Source organism: Nyctereutes procyonoides, unplaced genomic scaffold, assembly GCF_905146905.1.
Source record: "Nyctereutes procyonoides isolate TBG_1078 unplaced genomic scaffold, NYPRO_anot_genome, whole genome shotgun sequence".
In the NCBI taxonomy this organism is placed as follows: Eukaryota; Metazoa; Chordata; class Mammalia; order Carnivora; family Canidae; genus Nyctereutes; species Nyctereutes procyonoides.
This window is the reverse complement of record NW_026575131.1, coordinates 52895322-52913525: the sequence shown is the minus strand read 5'-3', so window position 1 is coordinate 52913525 and position 18204 is coordinate 52895322. Positions and strand designations below refer to the sequence as shown.

The 18204-nt window shown below is 47.9% G+C and overlaps 1 pseudogene; it reads right to left on the bottom strand.

Annotated features, from left to right (window-relative positions):
* Positions 1 to 174: 174 nt before the first annotated feature.
* On the bottom strand, positions 175 to 5565 carry LOC129522230 (40S ribosomal protein S2-like; annotated as a pseudogene).
* Between the last annotated feature and the right edge of the window lie 12639 nt (positions 5566 to 18204).

Below are 18204 nucleotides of genomic sequence, written 5' to 3'. Positions count from 1 at the left end.
CCCATCCCCCACCCTCCATGTGGGGGTGGCTCAGAGGATGGGGGCGCCTCCCTCTCCGAAGGAAAGGACCCTGGGGTGAGCCACTAAGCTTTTGCATATGACTCAAAGCCTTCTCTTATATTTTATAAAAACGCCGTGTGTGCGTTGGAGCTGAACCTCAGAGGCAAGAGTGCGTCACGTCACGCCAGCCAGGCGATCTGGCAAAGAGGAGAGCAGGTGCCAAGGCCTGGAGGTTTGAAGCAGCATATTTGGGGCTGAAGGTTAATTTAATGGTGCAAGGAATGCAGAGGGTAGGTAGAGGTGAGGCTGCAAAAGAAGCAGGACCAGCGCCAAGAAAGTCCTTAAAAGGCTTGGCTCTAACCTTGGGGGCCACAGGGAGCCATGGAAGGGTTTAGAGCAGGGAGGGACACAGTCTCACGTGTGTGCCCTAGAGATCCCCTGGCTGTTGTCTGTAAGCGGGCTGGGGAGAGGGGAGAGGTCAGAGCAGTTGCTCAGGGTGGAGTTGAGTAGGGCAGAGGGGTAGAAGGGGAGGGTTTTTAACTTTTAGGAGCTTTTATTTGAATTAGTGCACACACACACACACAAGTCACAAATGTTTGTGCTCATAGAGCCAGGATGCGGATCTAAGACGGAAGCTCACCAGCCCCTGGAAGCCCCTGCTGTGCCTCCTTCCTGTCGCTCCCACCCAGGGTAACCCCTCACTTGACTTTGAATAGCACACACTCTCCCTGACAATTGGACTTCCAATAAATGGAAGCCGGTGGGGTGTTCTTTTTTTTTTTTTTTAAGATTTTATTTATTTATTCATGAGACACATAGAGAGGCAGAGACACAGGCAGAGGGAGAAGCAGGCTCCCTGTGGGGAGCTCTATGTAGGACTTGATCCCAGGACCCCAGGATCACGCCCTGAGCCGAAGGCAGATGCTCAACCACCGAGCCACCCAGGGGCCCCAGTGTATGTGTTTTATATGAGTTATATAAATAGTATCACTCTGTATTATTATTGCACAAGTATTTCACTCACAAGTATGTTTTTGAGACACATTTATGTTGAGATGGAGATGAGAGGGGAAGCTACTCATGCCTTCTTCACTCTTCTATAATATTCCACAGGACCATCCTCCTTTTCATTTCTCTACTCCTCCACTGATGGACATTCCAATGGCTTCTAACTTTTCATTCTTCACATTTCAAAATCCACTGTCCACTTTTCCTGCTGCCTCTGCTGTATATGGTTCCATTTCTTTCCATTGGCCATTTGGAGATGACCTTTTGTGAAGGGCCCATTTTTCTGTTGGGGTTTCTGCCTTTTTCTTTCTTTTAAAGATTATTTATTTATTTATTCATGAGAGATACAGAAGGAGAGAGAGACAGAGACACAGGCAGAGGGAGAAGCAGGCTCCATGCAGGGAGTCCGGCTTGGGACTTGATCCCGGGTCTCCAGGATCATGCCCTGGGCCGAAGGCAGCACTAAACCACTAAGCCACCGGGGCTGCCTGGTTTCTGCCTTTTTCTAGTTGATTTGTAGGAGTTCTTTATGTATGCTGAGTACAAGTCCTTTGCCGGATATTTTTACAGCAATTTTGGAAGAAGTTTTGGGAGGCATTCAGAAGGTAAGGTCAACAGATCTAGGTGGCTCAGTGGAGAAGAGGGAGAGGCAGGAGTGGAGAATGATGCCTCAATCTTTGGGGCCAAGTGTCAGGGTTGACTGATGGGGCCATTGCTGAGGTGGGATTCTAGGAAGAGTCACAGGTGAGGGAGGTGCTGGTGGATCTGCAGAGTCACCAGAATTTGTCCTGCAACTCCACCGACAATATGGGGGCTCCACAGGGAAGGACCCCTGGGTCAGCCACAGACCTCAGAAATCATGTTCAAGATAGGGAGCCTTGGGGCACCTGGGTGGTTGAGCATCTGCCTTCAGCTCAGGGCGTGATCCCAGGGTCCTGGGATCGAGTCCCACATTAGGCTCCTCACAGGGAGCCTGCTTCTCCGTCTGCCTGTGTCTGCCTCCATCTGTGTGTCTCTCATGAATAAATAAATAAAATCTTAAAAAAAAAAACCATAAGCATTCTTGTGTGTTTTTCTCTTCTTTTCTTTTTTCTTTTTCTTTTTATTTACGATAGTCATACAGAGAGAGAGAGAGAGAGGCAGAAACACAGGCAGAGGGAGAAGCAGGCTCCATGCACCGGGAGCCCGACATGGGATTTGATCCCGGGTCTCCAGGATCGCACCCTGGGCCAAAGGCAGGCGCCAAACCGCTGCGCCACCCAGGGATCCCCTCTTCTTTTCTTTTTTAGAGTTTATTCATTTATTTAAGTAATCGCTACACCGTAGGTGGGGCTTGAACCCTCAACCCTAAGATCAAGAGTCACAGCTCCTCTGAGCCTCCTGTGGCTTGCAGCAGGTCCACCACCTTTTGACTCGGACCACCAAACAGGTTGGGGTCTTGTGGGCCAGCTGAGGATGGCTGAAGATCTGACACAGGATTTTCTTTTCTTGCATTAAAAAAAATCAAAGAATAATTAGCATGAAAAACTACCTTTTTCCTTTGTTATGCAGCTCTGTGAATCTTAAGCTGTGCAGAGATTCGCATAACCACCAGACTCAGGACACAGAACAGTACCCCCCCCCCAGTTCCCTCACCCTGCCCCTTTATGGACTCCCCCAGCCCCTCCCCACAACCACTGACCTCTATCATGACAATTTGTCCTTTGCTAAGACTGTTGTATATAAGTGGAAACGGTTCGTAGCCTTTTGTTTTTGTTTTGCTTTGTTTTATTTTTGGTTTGTAGCCTTTTGAAGCTTGCTTCTTTCAGCATGAAGGACAACAGGATTTTATTATTATTATTATTATTTTTAATTATTATTATTTTTTAAATAGACTTCATTTATTAGGTTCACAGCAAAATGGGGTGGAAAGTACAGGGAATTTCCCTTTGCCTCCTGCCCCTGCTATGCACAGACTGTCCCTCTCTCCACACAGAAGAAGGGACCTTACTCACCATCAATGAACCCGCATCGACACATCAGTATCACCCAAAGTGCACGGTTTACACTGGGGTTCACTCTCGGGCCTGCACGCTCTGTAGGTGTGGACAAATGGATCATGCATGTATCTGCCATTTTAATATGGCACAGAATAGTTTCACTGCCCTAAAAACCCTCTGTCCTCTGCCGTCCATCACTCCCTCCCCCTGGCACCACTGCTGTTTTTACTCTCTGTACTTCTGCCTTTTCCAGAATGTCACGGAGTTGGAATCCTGTGGCGTGTGTGGCCTTTTCAGACCGGCTCCTTTCACTTGGTCATATGCATTTAAGGTTCTTCCGTGTGTTTTCGTGGCTTGATGGCTCATTTCTTTTTATTCTTTTTATTTTTTTTTTGGCTCATTTCTTTTTAGCGCCCAATAATATTCCATTGTCTCGGACCTCCCATAGTTTATTTATCCAACCACCTACTGATGGACTTCTTGGTTGCTTCCAAGTTTTGCCAATTATGAATAAGGCTGTTATACGCATTCGTGTGCAGGTTTCCGTGTGGACATAGCTTTCAACACCTTTGGATAAATACTGAGGAACGCAGTTGCTGGATCATATGGGACCCGTATGTTTAGTTTTGGAACAAACTGTCAGACTGTCTTCCCAAGTGGTGGCACCATTTTGCATCCCCAGCAGCAGTGAATGAGAGTCCTGTTGCTCTACCTGCTACTGAAAATTTTTTTTTTTGAAAAAGATTTTTTATTTTATTTTAATTTTTTAAAAAGATTTTATTTATTTATTCATTAATGAGAGACACAGAGAGAGAGAGAGAGGCAGAGACACAGGCAGAGGGAGAAGCAGGCTCCATGCAGGGAGCCCACTGTGGGACTCGATCCTGGGACTCCAGGATCATGCTCTGGGCCAAAGGCAGGCGCTAAACCACTGAGCCACCTGGGGATCCCCGATTTTTTATTTTTTAAAGATTTTATTTATTTTTTCATGAGAGACACACAGAGAGAGGCAGAGACACAGGCAGAGGGAGAAGCAGGCTCCCTGCGGGGAGCCCCATGTGGGACTCGATCCCAGGACCTTGGGATCACGCCCTGAGCTGAAGGCAGATGCTCAACCGCTGAGCCACCCAGGTGCCCCAGATTTTTTATTTTTAAATGATCTCTACACCCAACGTGGGGCTTGAATTCATGACCTTGAGGTCAAGAGTCACATGCTCTTCCAACTGAGCCAGGTGGGCACCCAGCAACAGGATTTTTTTAAAACAAGCTTTAGTTCACTTTTCTCTTTCTTCTTTCTTTCTTTCTTTCTTTCTTTCTTTCTTTCTTTCTTTCTTTCTTTCTTTTCTTTCTTTCTTTCTTTCTTTTCCTTCCTTCCTTCCTTCCTTCCTTCCTTCCTTCCTTCCTTCCTTCCTTCCTTCCTTTCCGGGAACCCTGGGTGGCGCAACGGTTTAGCGCCTGCCTTTGGCTCAGGGCGCGATCCCGGAGACCCGGGATCGAGTCCCACGTCGGGCTCCTGGTGCATGGAGCCTGCTTCTCCCTCTGCCTACGTCTCTGCCTCTCTCTGTGTGTGTGTGACTATCATAAATAAATAAAAATTAAAAAAAGAATTTGCTCTTTCTTTCTTTCCTTCTTTTTTAAGATTTTATTTGTTTATTCGTGAGAGACACCAAGACAGAGGCAGACACAGGCAGAGGGAGAAGCAGGCTCCCTTGGGTGAGCCTGATGTGGGACTCGATCCCAGGACCCCGGGATCAGGCCCTGACCTGAAGGCAGATGCTCAATCACTGAGCCACCCAGGCACCCCTCACTCTGTTTTTCTTGTATAAAACTACATGGAGCCTGGCTCCTCTGCACAGAGACTGGTGTGGGTCCTTACAAGATGGTCGGTGAATTCCTGATAGGGAGGCTAGGTGAGCACCGTCCCTCTCCAGGGGTCAGGGTGAGATAGCTGTATGTCTTGGAGACAGCATCAAAAGTAGCCTTGGCAAAGTGCCCCAGGGCAGCAGAGCAGCCCCTGGCCGAGGGGTAGCAGTGGTCAATACCGGCCATCATCAGGAGCTTCTTGGGCACAGGGGCTGAGACGATGCCAGTGCCTCTGGGGGCAGGGATGAGACGTACCAGCACAGAGCCACAGAGGCAAGTCACCTTGCACCGGACAGCCTGGGACTTGCCGATCTCATCCCCCTAATAGCCTCACCCACACAGGGACGATGGAAAGCTTGGCCAGGATGATGGCCCCACGGGTGGCAGTGGCTACCTCCTTGGAGCACTTGACACCCAGACCGACGCGTCCATTGTAATGTTCGATGGCAACCAAGGCCTTGAACCTGGTCCGCAGGCCAGCACGGGGCTGATTTTGCACAGGCCAGATTTTCAAAACCTCATCCTTGAGGGATGCCCCCAGGAAGAAGTCAATGATCTCAGATTCCCTGTTGGGCAGAGACAAGAGATAAATCTTCTCCAGGGACTTGATCTTCATGTCCCTGACCAGGCGGCTCAGCTTGGTGACTGGGATCCACTCCTTGTCCTCTCTCTGCCTTGCCTCTGTGAGCTCTGCGGCCTTGGCATCATCTGCCATTTGGTGTTCTCTCAGAGAAGCAGGCAGCAGCAGGATTTTGAATCACAGAAAAATCCAGACAAAGAATTGGGTTCCAAGTGGGCTCCAAAGAATTGGAGCTTTTTCTTAGAATATTACATGAAAACACTTTCTACTTTGTTAAGGGAACCCTTCCCGTATCGTTAGGAAAGCCTTCCCATGTTGTTAAAAATGTTCAAAACATTTTTGATGACCGCATAACAGATTTCATCGTATTATTTTTTAATTTTGTTTTTATTCTCATTTGCTTATTTTTAAAAGGATTCATTTATTTATTTGAGAGAGAGAGAGAGAGAGAGAGAAGGCATGAGAGGGGGGAGGGAGAGAGGGAGGGAGAGAATCCTATGCAGACTTTGTGCTCAGGGCAGAGCCCTACGTGGGGCTCAATCTCACAACCCTGAGATCATGACTGGAACCAAAGCCGAGAGTCCAATGACCAAGCCGAGCCACCCAGGTGCCCCTTTATCTATTTTTTAGGTTCAAGCCCAATGCGGGGCTTGAACTCACACCTTGAGATCCAGACCTGAGCTGAGATCATGTGTGAAGGGTTAACCGACAGAGTCACCCAGGCGCCTCTGTATTTATTTTTTAATTGAGCTTTTAATTTTCATTCCAGTACAGCTACCACACAGTGTTATATTGGTTTCAGGGATGCCCCGTCACATCATTGTGCCGAGGCTGACTTACCTGTGTACCCAGGCTTTGTGCTACCTGAGTAATGAAAAAACACTATCACCGAGTATTGTTATGGGTAAATATTTGCCTACTTCTCATATTTCTGCAGAGTGAATTCTCAGAAGTGGAAATACAGGCTTGAAAGAGGCAAACATTTTATGATTCTTGGTACACGTTGCCAAATGCTCTCCAGAAGGCTGCAATTTATGCTGAAAGCAGCAAGCCAAAGCGAGATTCTGTAAATAAATTTAAAAAAAAAAGTCACTATTAAAACAGACAACAAACTGTCTCATTTTTTCACCAGCGCCGAGTAGCTGTGATCACTCAGTGGTTGGACGTGTTTTCCTCGTGTGTTGGCACAGCCGGTCCGCTTGTTTCACCAGGATATTTGTGACTTCTCTGTTCATGGTCTCTCCATCTCCTGGCTGGAATATTAATATGAATCGATTTGTGTGAGCTCTTTAAATTTTAAAGAGAGACAACCCAGTACATTCCTTTCCCGTTTCTTCCACTGCTCTTAAGCTTAGAAAGAGCTTGGAAATCCATTACTTTTATTCCTTTCTGTTTTCTTCCAGTCACATGGGAGTGTGTAGTTTGATATTTAGATATTTAATTCTTTTTTAAAAAAATATTTTATTTATTTATTCATGAGAGACTCACAGAGGGAAGCAGAGACACAGGCAGAGGGAGAAGCAGTCTCCCTGCGGGGAGCCCGATGCAGGACTCGATCCCAGACCCCAGGATCACAACCTGAGCCAAAGGCAGATGCTCAACCACTGAGCCACCCAGGCATCCCTAGATATCTAATTCTTTTTTTTTTAATTTTTTTTTTAGATATTTAATTATTGAGACCACTTTGTATTTTTCAGCTATTGTTGCTTAACTAATGACCCCAAAATGTAGTGGCTGAAAAGAGCAACACTTTTTTTTTTGTTGTTATTACTTTCCCGATTTTCTGCAGATCGGGGTGGATCGGGGGGTGGATTTAGGATCGGTTTGGCTGGGAGGTCCTGGTGAGGGTTTTCTCAGGAAGTTACAGTCAGATGGCACCTGGGACAGGATTCATTTTGAGGGTGGCACACTCACGTGGCTGGCAAAGCTGGTGCTGGCTGTTGGCGGGGAGGCCTCAGCCCCCCCATCACACGGGCCTTTCCACGGCTCTGCTTGAACAGGTCAAGCAATCCAAAAACCAGGGGTGGTCAAAGCATAGGCCGTGGCTCAAAACTGGTCCATTGCCTGTTTTTATAAATAAGCTTCTGTTGGCACATGACCACGCCCACGTGTTGACACGTTGCCTGTGGCTGCTTCTGCACTGCAAGTGCAATGCATTAGCAAGTGGAGTCGTTGTGACCAAGATTACATGGCTCGTGACACATGAAATATTTACCGTCTGGCTCTTTACAGGAAAAATCTGCCTCGCTCTGCAAATGACCGAGGCAGAAGCTGCAATGACTTGCGTGACCTAGACCTGGCCGTGGAACTCACCTACTGCCCTTCCATGGAATCCCATTGAGCACTGGGGGTTAGACTATATGTTGGCAAATTGAATGTAAATTTAAAAAATTAAAAAAGAGGGACGCCTGGGTGGCTCAGAGGTTGAGCGTCTGCCTTCGGCCCAGGGCGTGATCCTGGAGTCCCAGGATCGAGTCCCACGTCGGGCTCCCTGCATGGAGCCTGCTTCTCCCTCTGCCTGAGTCTCTGCCTCTCTCTCTCTCTGTCTCTCATGAATAAATAAATAAAATCTTTAAAAAAATAAATAAAATAAAAAATTAAAAAAGAAATTAATTAAAAAAATGAATCCCATTGACCACACGGGTCACCCCATCTCTGATCTAATATAGGAGAGACTCGAATATCAGGAGGTGACATTCAATCACAGGGGGGCCACCATGGAGGCTGACCCGCCACATGCCTGGGATTTGTTTGCGGATATTTTTTCAAAGATGCTCAGCTGCTTGCCTATTTATTTTCCCTTCTTCATTACTAAAAGACATAGATTTTGTCTGGGACAGCAATATGCTCAGTGTAAAACACAAGTGTCCCCGGATTCCCTTATAGTTAGAGGTGGCCACGTGACCTGTTTGTGGCCAATGAGATGCACAGGGACGTTGATGATAGGAAGTGTCTGGAAAACTTCTGGAAAGCTCTTGTTTTCGATTAGGAGGGAAAACTTTTTTTTTTTTTTTTTGGAAGCACAAAATCTTTCCTTTTTCTTGCTGCTTGGAAAAATGGAAAAATGGTCATGATGCCTGGAAGCACAGCAGCCACTTTGAGACCAGGAGGACAAAAGCCACATGGCTAAAGATGGTGATGGAAAAAGATAGAAGGAACCCAGGTCCCAGCAGGCATCACAGAGCCTCCAAAACAGTGCTGGGCTCCTTCCTGCCTTCCAGACTTCATGTAATATGAGCAAGAACAAACTTCTCCCTCTCTATTTCAGCCAGGCTTTTTCTTTTTAATTTTTCTTTTTGATCATGCATAGCCGCATGCAATTCCAGTGTGATTCTGATGTAGCGTAAGGATTTTTTTCTCCTGGATAGTTAACTAATTGTTTTATCACCATTTACTGATCTATGATACCACCTGTATTATGCAAAACTCACACACGCACACACACACACACACACACACACACACACACACGGATTTGGTCTCCAATCTTACTGCTAGAGCAATATTGTTTTCATGGTTCTCACTGTATGTTGTGTTTTCATGTCCAGTAAGGCTTCCTTCTTCCTTTTCATTTTACTTCAATTTGTCTTCACCTCTTTATCCTTCTTGGGAACTTTTTTTTGTTTTTAAAGATTTTGTTTTTAGGGGGATCCCTGGGTGGCGCAGTGGTTTAGCGCCTGCCTTTGGCCCAGGGCGTGATCCTGGAGTCTTGGGATCGAGTCCCGCGTCGGGCTCCCGGCATGGAGCCTGCTTCTCCCTCCTCCTGTGTCTCTGCCTCTCTCTCTCTCTCTCTCTCTCTCTGTGTCTATCATAAATAAATAAATCTTTAAAAAATTTTTTTGTTTTTAAATCATCTCTATGCCCAAAGTGGGGCTCAAACTCACAACCCTGAGATCAAGAGTCATATGCTCTACTGACTGAGCCCACATTGAGCCAGCTGAGCGCCTCTCCTTCTTGGGACCTTTGAGTTGAGGTGTCAACGCCCCCACCTCTGCCCCACAATATTTTAAGTCAGTATTTAAGGACAGCTTCTCAGGTTTGGTGCAGGTCAGCTGTCACTTTCTCTCACTGGTTTTATTTTCTCGACTATTATGGTGTCTGCAGTGGATCATGCCAGACGCTGTGCAAAGGGTTACCCCACCACTGTCTGGCTTAATTTACCCAACCCATGTTGGAAATAGGTACTATTATTTCCTCCCTTTTACAGATGGGAACCCTGAGGTCCCTAAGTTGCCCAGTGTCGTGAGGCTATAAAGGGCCAGACACATGATTCAAACTTGGACACCCAACTCTGAAGACTAACTCTACGTGATCTTGCCTCCTCGTCGTGGTGTCATTGCCCCAGGAAGGCAATATTCTCACTTAGAGTTGACTCCAGGGGTGGCAAACTGCTTCTGCCAGTCCTGGGAGGCTGCTGAAATCCCAGAGAGAATAATAATTCCTGTGAACCCCCTACCCTTTCCCAAGCACACCGGAGGTGGCTCTGGCGGTGGCCAATGCTCTCAGATGGCCACGGAAGGAAATGCAGAATTTTCCTGGGCAGAGAGAAATGTCAGGATCCAGAAGGTAGACAGCAGTGGACAGGACCAGTGAGGGCCCTGCTCTCCGGAGCTGAGAGTCTAGAAGGCAGGGATAGGTAGCTTCCCCTCTCTCTGATCATTGTGGAGGCCTAGAGGCTTCCCTGGAACTTTCTCAACAGTGTGTGTGTGAGACATACACAGGGTTGTATGTCACTGCCATCCTCTCTTGAGTTGGCTGAGTCTGGATCATTCCATCAATGCATCCATCAGTGGGAGCATCTGGCAGGACTCGGGATCCCCTGAGGATGTGACTGTTGGCAGGTTGGCTGACTGCCCATCAGGTCCAGTCTATGCCCAGCTGTGGGTCCCCCAAGGGGCAGGGATTCTGGCACCGTGTAGCCCTCAGTCACCTGGATGGCTTTGCAGGGCTGGTCTGTCCCTTAGGCACTGGGCCCAAGGCCCATGATACTTTTAAGGGCTCATGAAAATGTTTTCATCTTCATTTTTTTTTAAGATCAGAAGTAAATACGTGCATAGAAAATAATGAATACATAACAATGAATGTGGCCTGAATCACATTCATTTTTATACCCATGCAGGTCTCATTAAAATTACTACTTTTATTTATTTATATATTTTTAAAGATTTTATTTATTCATGAGAGACACACAGAGAGAGAGAGACAGAGACACAGGCAGAGGCAGAGGGGGAAGCAGGCTCCCTGCAGGGAGCCCGATGCCGGACTCGATCCCAGGGCTCCGGGATCACACCCTGGGCCAAAGGCAGACACTTAACTGCTGAGTCACCCCGGATCTCTAAAATTACTGCTTTTTTAAATAACGAAGGGACCCGTGAGGGTAAAAGTGCCTATGACCCACAAGAGTCATACTACAACCCTCGGGCTCTCCTCCCAGGAAAGCCCCAGCCCTACCTGTCTCCCTACCCCATTAGGGGGACAGGGGCTCATCTTGCCCCCTGCTCAAAACCTTCATGTAGCTTCCCAGCACACTCAGAGTGTAGACAACAAGGCCCCTAACACCTCCCTGCTACTCATCCCTTTGCTCTCTTTACTTCAACAACACTAGCTTCCTTGCTATTCCTCAGACACCCAACATCATTCCTGCCTCAGGGCCTTTGCACTTTCTCTTCCTTCTGCCTGGAACCCTGTTTCCTAGTTCTTCTTTTTTTTTTTTTATGATAGTCACACACAGAGAGAGAGAGAGAGGCAGAGACACAGGCAGAGGGAGAAGCAGGCTCCATGCACCGGGAGCCTGACGTGGGATTCGATCCCGGGTCTCCAGGATCGCGTCCTGGGCCAAAGGCAGGCGCCAAACCGCTGCGCCACCCAGGGATTCCCCCCCCCCTTTTTTTTTTAGATTTTATTTATTTATTCATGAGAGACACACACACACAGAGGCAGAGACACAGGCAGAGGGAGAAGCAGGCTCCATGCAGGGAGCCCGATGAGGACTCAATCCCAGGACTCCAGGATCATGCCCTGGGCTGAAGGCAATGGCTCAACCACTGAGCCACCCATGTGTCCATCCTAGTTCTTATTGTAATTCACTCTTTCTCATCCTTCGGGTCTCAGCTCAGATGTCCCCTCCTCTAAGAGGTCCTCCCTGATGCTCCCAACTAAAACAGTCCACGCAGTCACATCACTCTGCTTTCATGTCCCCATATCACTGGCTGAAATTCTCTCATTTGTCAGCTTGATAGCTGTCTCTCCTGGTTCTAGAGAATAATAAAAAAACGTATTATTATCTCTCACAATTTGAGGGATTCGTAGGGTTTAGCCAGGCGGTTCTTGCTTGAGGTTTCGGACAGTCGGGGTGGTACTGGAGTGATTTCCAGGCTTCCTGGCTCATCTGTGTGGCTATGGATGCTGGCTGCCAGCTGGGTGCTCAGCTGGGGCTGTTGACTGCACCTCCCTACCTGTGGCTTCCCCGTGTGCCTTGGGCTTCCTCACGTCATGGTGGCTGGTTCCCAGAGGGAGCGCCCCAAGGGGGACCCAGATAGGACCCGCAACACCATTTATGAGCCAGCCTTGGTACAGCGTCATTTCCACCACACTCTGTTGGTTGTGGTAGACACAGAGCTCTGCCCTGCTTCAAGAGGAGGAGACCTAGACCCCGGCTCTTGCCAAGGGGGTGTCAAGTTCACGCTGAAGAAGAGCAAGTAGCATGGTAGAGATTGTTACAACTGTTTTTGGAGAATATAATCTGCCCTATCCGCCACCGGAATACCATGTTCGAGAGGGTTTGAATGGTTCACTGCTGTGTCCTCAGGGCCTAGAAAGTGCCTGGCACGCAGTAGGTGCTCAGCACACCAGGTGCTTCTATTGAAACATTCTAATGCTTTCCTGAAAAATCCTGTGTTCTGAAAACTCACATTTCAAAAATGACAGGATATTATGTATATATTTATATATTATACTATAAATAATATATTACATTACTACAGGATATTAATTACAATACATATATTAAATATACATTAAATATTATATTTATTTTTTTATTTTTTTAAAGATTTTATTTATTTATTCATGAGAGACACAGAGAGAGAGACAGACAGAGAGGCAGAGACACACAAGCAGAGGAAGAAGCAGGCTCCATACAGGGAGCCCATGTGGGACTCAATCCTGGGACTCCAGGATCATGCCCTGGGCTGAAGGCAGGCACTAAACCGCTGAGCCACCCAGGGATCCCCTAAATATTATATTTCATAACAACAATAATTGGGGGGGAAATGGGGTTGAGGGAAGAAAGCAAAACTCATGACACTCTGTACTCAGAGCGCTAATAAAACCAGCTGGCGTCCTGGTCAAACGCCTACCCCAGGGAACCCTCTCCTGGCATTTGAGCTTTCCCAAGCTCAAATACCCAAGGCCTGCTTCCTCCTTTGAGGTGAAAGCATTTGTTTCTAAGACCACGTTTAACCAAATTTAAATCTGATCTGACCTGTGGATGTCCTTTATTAATTTATTGCTTCAGAGTAGGGCAAAATGTCTTTGCAATGTCTTCACCTTGAAATTTCCCCAGGCAAGAGAGCAGAAGGTGTCAAAGTTCCCAAAGCCCTAAGTCAGCCTTAGAACCAAGCCACAGACGTGAAACACAAAACCCAGTCATGGAATCCAGCCATAAAACCCAACACAAAATCCAGCCATGGAACCCAACACAATACTAAGCCATAGAATCCAACCATGGAACCCAACTATGAAATCTAGCCATGAAGCCTAGCCATGGAACCCAGCCATGAAACTCACCCACAGAACCCAACACAAAACCCAGCAATAGAACCCAAGATAATACTCGGCCATAGAATCCAGCCATGGAACCAACCATGAAATCCAGACATGAAACCTTGCCATGGGGATCCCTGGGTGGCTCAGCGGTTTGGTGCCTGCCTTCAGCCCAGGGCATGATCCTGGAGACCTGGAATCAAGTCCTGCATCGGGCTCCCTACATGGAGCCTGCTTCTCCCCCTGCCTGTGTCTCTGCCTCTCTCTCTCTCTCTCTCTCTCTCTTTCATTAATAAATAAATAAAATCTTTAAAAATAAAAAAATAATTTAAAAAAAAGAAACCTCACCATGGAACACAGCCGTGGAACCCAACACATAACCCAATCACAGAATCCAGCCATGGAACCCAATGCAAAACCCAGCCATAAAACTTAGCCATGGAACCCAACAACAACAACAACATCCACCCTGCCATGAACAGAGCCATGGAATCGAACACCAAACTCAGCCATAGAATCCAACACAAATTCAGCCACAGAGTCCAGCTGTCGAATGCAGCCACAAAACCTACCCACAGAACCCAAACAAAACAGCCACAGAATCGAGCCCCTACTTGCTCTGAAAGAAGGCATTTTTATAGCTCTTCAATTTTTTCTTTTTCTTTTTTAGGATTTTATTTATTTATTCATGAAAGAGAGAGAGAGAGAGGCAGAGACACAGGCAGAGGAAGAAGCAAGCTCCCTGCAGGGTGCCCCATGTAGGACTCAATCCCAGGACCCTGAGAATCACTCCCCAAGCCAAAGGCAGACGCTCAACCGCTGAGCCACCCAGGCGTCCCATTTTTTCTTTTTAAATAAGATCTTTCGTATATTGTTCAGACTTCTCTTTAACTGTGAAAAAGTGCTAGGAGAAAAATACACGTGTGAACCACCCCTGCTGGGTTATTTTGACACCCGCCCTCTCTCCAGCAATTCAAACAGTCAATTCACATTTACGAAAAGCAAAGCCCAGGTAAGGAGAAGAAGCTGTTGGTGTTGAGTCTGCCGGCAGGGACTGGGTGCCTGGGGCGACTGCAGGACTTTATTCTAGCCTCTCAGATGCAGCCCAGTAGGGCGCTGATGAGGGACAGGTGGCGGGGCTCTGTGGCTTCCCAGCTGGGTGCGCTCAGGCAAGTCGGCGCTCTCCGTAAACCCGAGATCACACACAGCTTTGCATGTGTGATCTGTGCGGTGGCTGACAGCCCTGCCATCGGAAGGGCCCTGCGCTCGGTCTGCTGCTCTGCAGGTGCCTTCTGGAATCCCCCACCCCCACCAATTACTGAGATATAATCAGCACATAACACTGTGTAGATTTAAGGGGTACCATGTGTTGGTTTGATACACATAAACGTTGGGAAATGATTAGCAGCATAACCTTAGCTACCGGCTTCCATTGTGACAACAGACTTACCATTTCTTTTCTTGTGGTGAGAATGTTGAGCATCCACTCCTTGGCAACACTCAAACATATGCTAGCTGTAATCAGCCAGGTTGTACATTAGATTCCTCAAGCTTTTTTTTTTTTTTAAGATTTATTTATTTATTCAGAGAGCGAGAGAGAGAGACACAGACACAGGCAGAGGGAGAAGCAGGCCCCATGCAGGGAGCCTGACATGGGACTCGATCCCGGGTCCCCAGGATCACACCCCAGGCTGAAGGTGGCGCTAAACCACTGGGCTACTGGGGCTGCCCTCCTCAAGCTTTTAAAATTGTAACTAGAAAAAAAGAATAAAAAAAAAATAAAATTGTAACTAGAAGTTTCTACCCTTTAACCAATAGCTCATGACTTTCCCCATCCCCAGCCTCTGGTAACCACTCTCCCTCTGTTTGTTTGTTTGTTTGTTTTTCTGACTTTTTAAAGACTCCATATATGTATTTATTTTATTATTTTTAAAAGATTTTTATTTATGTATTCATGAGAGACACAGAGAGAGGCAGAGCCACAGGCAGAGGGTGAGGGAGGCTCCTTGCAAGGAGCCTGACATGGGATTCGATCCCTGGACTCCAGGATCATGCCCTGCACCAAAGGCAGGCACTCAACCACTGAGCCACCCAGGCGTCCCATATATATATATATATATATATATATATATATATATATATATATTTTTTTTTTTTTTTAAACACATTATTTATTTACTCATGAGAGACACAGACTGAGGGAGGAGAAGCAGGCTCCATGCAAGGATCCCGATGCGGAATTCGATTCCGGGACTCCAGGATCACCCTTAGCCGAAGGCAGATGCTCAACCTCTGAGCCACCCGGGCGTCCCAAGGCTCCATATATTAAGTGAGATCATACAGCGTATTGGTCTTTCTCTGACTTATTCTACCTAGTGGAATGCCTCCATCTGGAAGTTCTTTTTTTTTTTTTAATTTTTATTTACTTATGATAGTCACACACACAGAGAGAGAGAGGCAGAGACATAGGCAGAGGGAGAAGCAGGCTCCATGCACCGGGAGCCTGACGTGGGATTCGATCCCGGGTCTCCAGGATCACGCCCTGGGCCAAAGGCAGGCGCCAAACCGCTGCGCCACCCAGGGATCCCCATCTGGAAGTTCTTAAGCATTTTACTTTTGAGCTTGCGCTTTGGACGTGAGTGGGTGGGACAGTGGAGCCCGTGCTGGCCAGGGAGGCCTGTTTCCAGCCCTGGCGACAGGGACAGAACTCCGCTGACCCCACCGCATATGCTGACTCAGCGACACTTCAAATTGAGCATAAAGGGCAGTCGGGGTGGCTCAGCTGTTTAGTGCCGCCCTCAGCCCAGGGCGTGTTCCTGGAGTCCCAGGATCGAGTCCCCTATCGGGCTCCCTGCATGGAGCCTGCTTCTCCCTCCACCTGTGTCTCTGCCTCTCTCTCTCTCTGTCTCTCACGAATAAATAAATAAAATCTTAAAAAACAAACAAACAAATTGAGCATTAAGGGTGTAGGACTGAGCAAGGGGGGGTGCTCACCGCCTCCCCCTTAGCACCTTGCCTGCGAACCAGCACTGGCCTCCAACTCTGAAAGCAAGCAACCCTGTTCCAAGAAACAAGCACGAAACCCTAAAGTCTCCTTTGTCACCAGCATGGCTGCTAGCCAACGATTCATGTTGAAGATGGTGACACAGAAGAACAGAGACGAGGGCAAGCTTGGCTCCTCTCTGCCTGGCCAGGCTGCTTCCCCGGGGCTGGTGGGTGGAGGGTGTTAGCGGGACCCACGCCTGCAGCCAGGAGGGACCGGCTGGCAGGTGTTCCTGCGCTTCTGGCCAGAACGAGGTGCAAGGGGTGGACGCCCTCCAGGAGCCCAACCCTGCAATGTAGGGGATTTTGCGAACAAGCACCATGCTCTTCTATTTGCATTTAAAAATAATTACGTTGCTATCAGGCCATAAGAGATGAATCATAGAATCCATGCTAAGAATTTAACGTTTTGATTGCCTGTTTACTTAGGATGGCGTGGGACATGCCAGGTACCATGACAAGTCGAGGGAGAGACTAGGGGAGGAAAAGGGGGAAAGCTTTGCATTTCCTGTTTTTTTTTTTTTAACTTTTTTTTCTTTTTTTTTTATTGGAGTTCAATTTGTCAACATATAGCATAACACCCAGTGCTCATCCCATCAAGTGCCCACCTCAGAGCCCGTCACCCAGTCACCCCCACCCCCCGCCCACCTCCCTTTCCACCACCCCTAGTTCGTTTCCCAGAGTTAGGAGTCTCTCATGTTCTGTTTTTTATTTTATTTTATTTTATTATTTTATTTTATTTTATTATTTATAATTTTTATTTTTATTTTTATTTATTTTATTGCATTTTATTATTATTATTTTTTATCATGTTCTGTTTTTTAACAGAGGACCCCACATTTTCATTTCACGCCGGGGGCTGCAAATTATGTAGCTGGCCTTGTATAGAGCCCACCCCATTAGTGGGGTTGTGAATGGTCATAAGGTGCTTGGCCCAGAGCTTGGCCCACAACAGGGCTTCCTAAAACATGAGCCTCACCCTCCTCCTCCTCCTCGGGCCTCAGGGACCCCCCCTCCATGACCCCTCTGCCCATCCTGTCCCACCACACCTTACTTGTGTGCTGTTACCAGCCCTTCCATTCGGCCAACAGCTGCTCCGAGGGGCACAGTCTGGGTTGGCTGGACCCCAACCCTCTCCCTAATCAGATCTTCTACCATTTGCTCATCTCAGCACCCCCCCTCCCTAAAATCTCACCATCTCTTCCCCTGGAGACCCAAAGTGAAAACAGACAAAAGGATTTCCAAGGGTCCAGAGAGTCCGCAAGGACGGGTGCTACAGAATGTCCTTGCGGACTCTCTGGACCCTTGGAAATCCTTTTGTCTGAACATGTACCCAGATTTGTGTAACTGGGCACGGTGAGACGTGGGGACAGGGAAAGGGAGAACTTTATATTCGCAGTCCCCTAGGAGTGGGACGCAGGGTATGCCCCACAGGGCCACGGGGGGTGAGGGGAAGCCCCAGGGTGGGGCAGGAGGCAGAGGGACTGAGGGGGAAAAGAGAAGAGAAAGCCTTTATTGCGATTTCCGAGGAAAGAGCAAGTCAGGGCAGGGGAAGATTTAGGGTTGGCTAGTTTGAATAATTTCAGAAGACTCTGGAGTGTAGGTGTTGTTTCTTGGTTGCCTGTGTACAGGGCCCTGGGGTGGTTGGACCAGGGGAATATTGGCCAGGGGTGCAGAGCCGGATAGAGGCGGGATGGGTGGTGTGAGTCCTGCCCTGGCTGACCTGGGCAGGGAAGTTGAGCCCCGTGGGAGCCCCAGCACTGTGACTGGGAAGGAGCTAATCCCGCCAGGGGCAGTGCCTCCAGGAGGAGCCCGTAAGGGCCCAGGATGGCAAAGCCCCAGAAAACACAGAACACAAAATGTCATGGTGAATATGCTCTTCCACCTTGTAACCTGCTCACCCTTTCCCCGGTATCTCCGCACTCGTCCCCCCGAGGCCGGCCCGTGCTCCCTGGCCCGGGTCCTGAC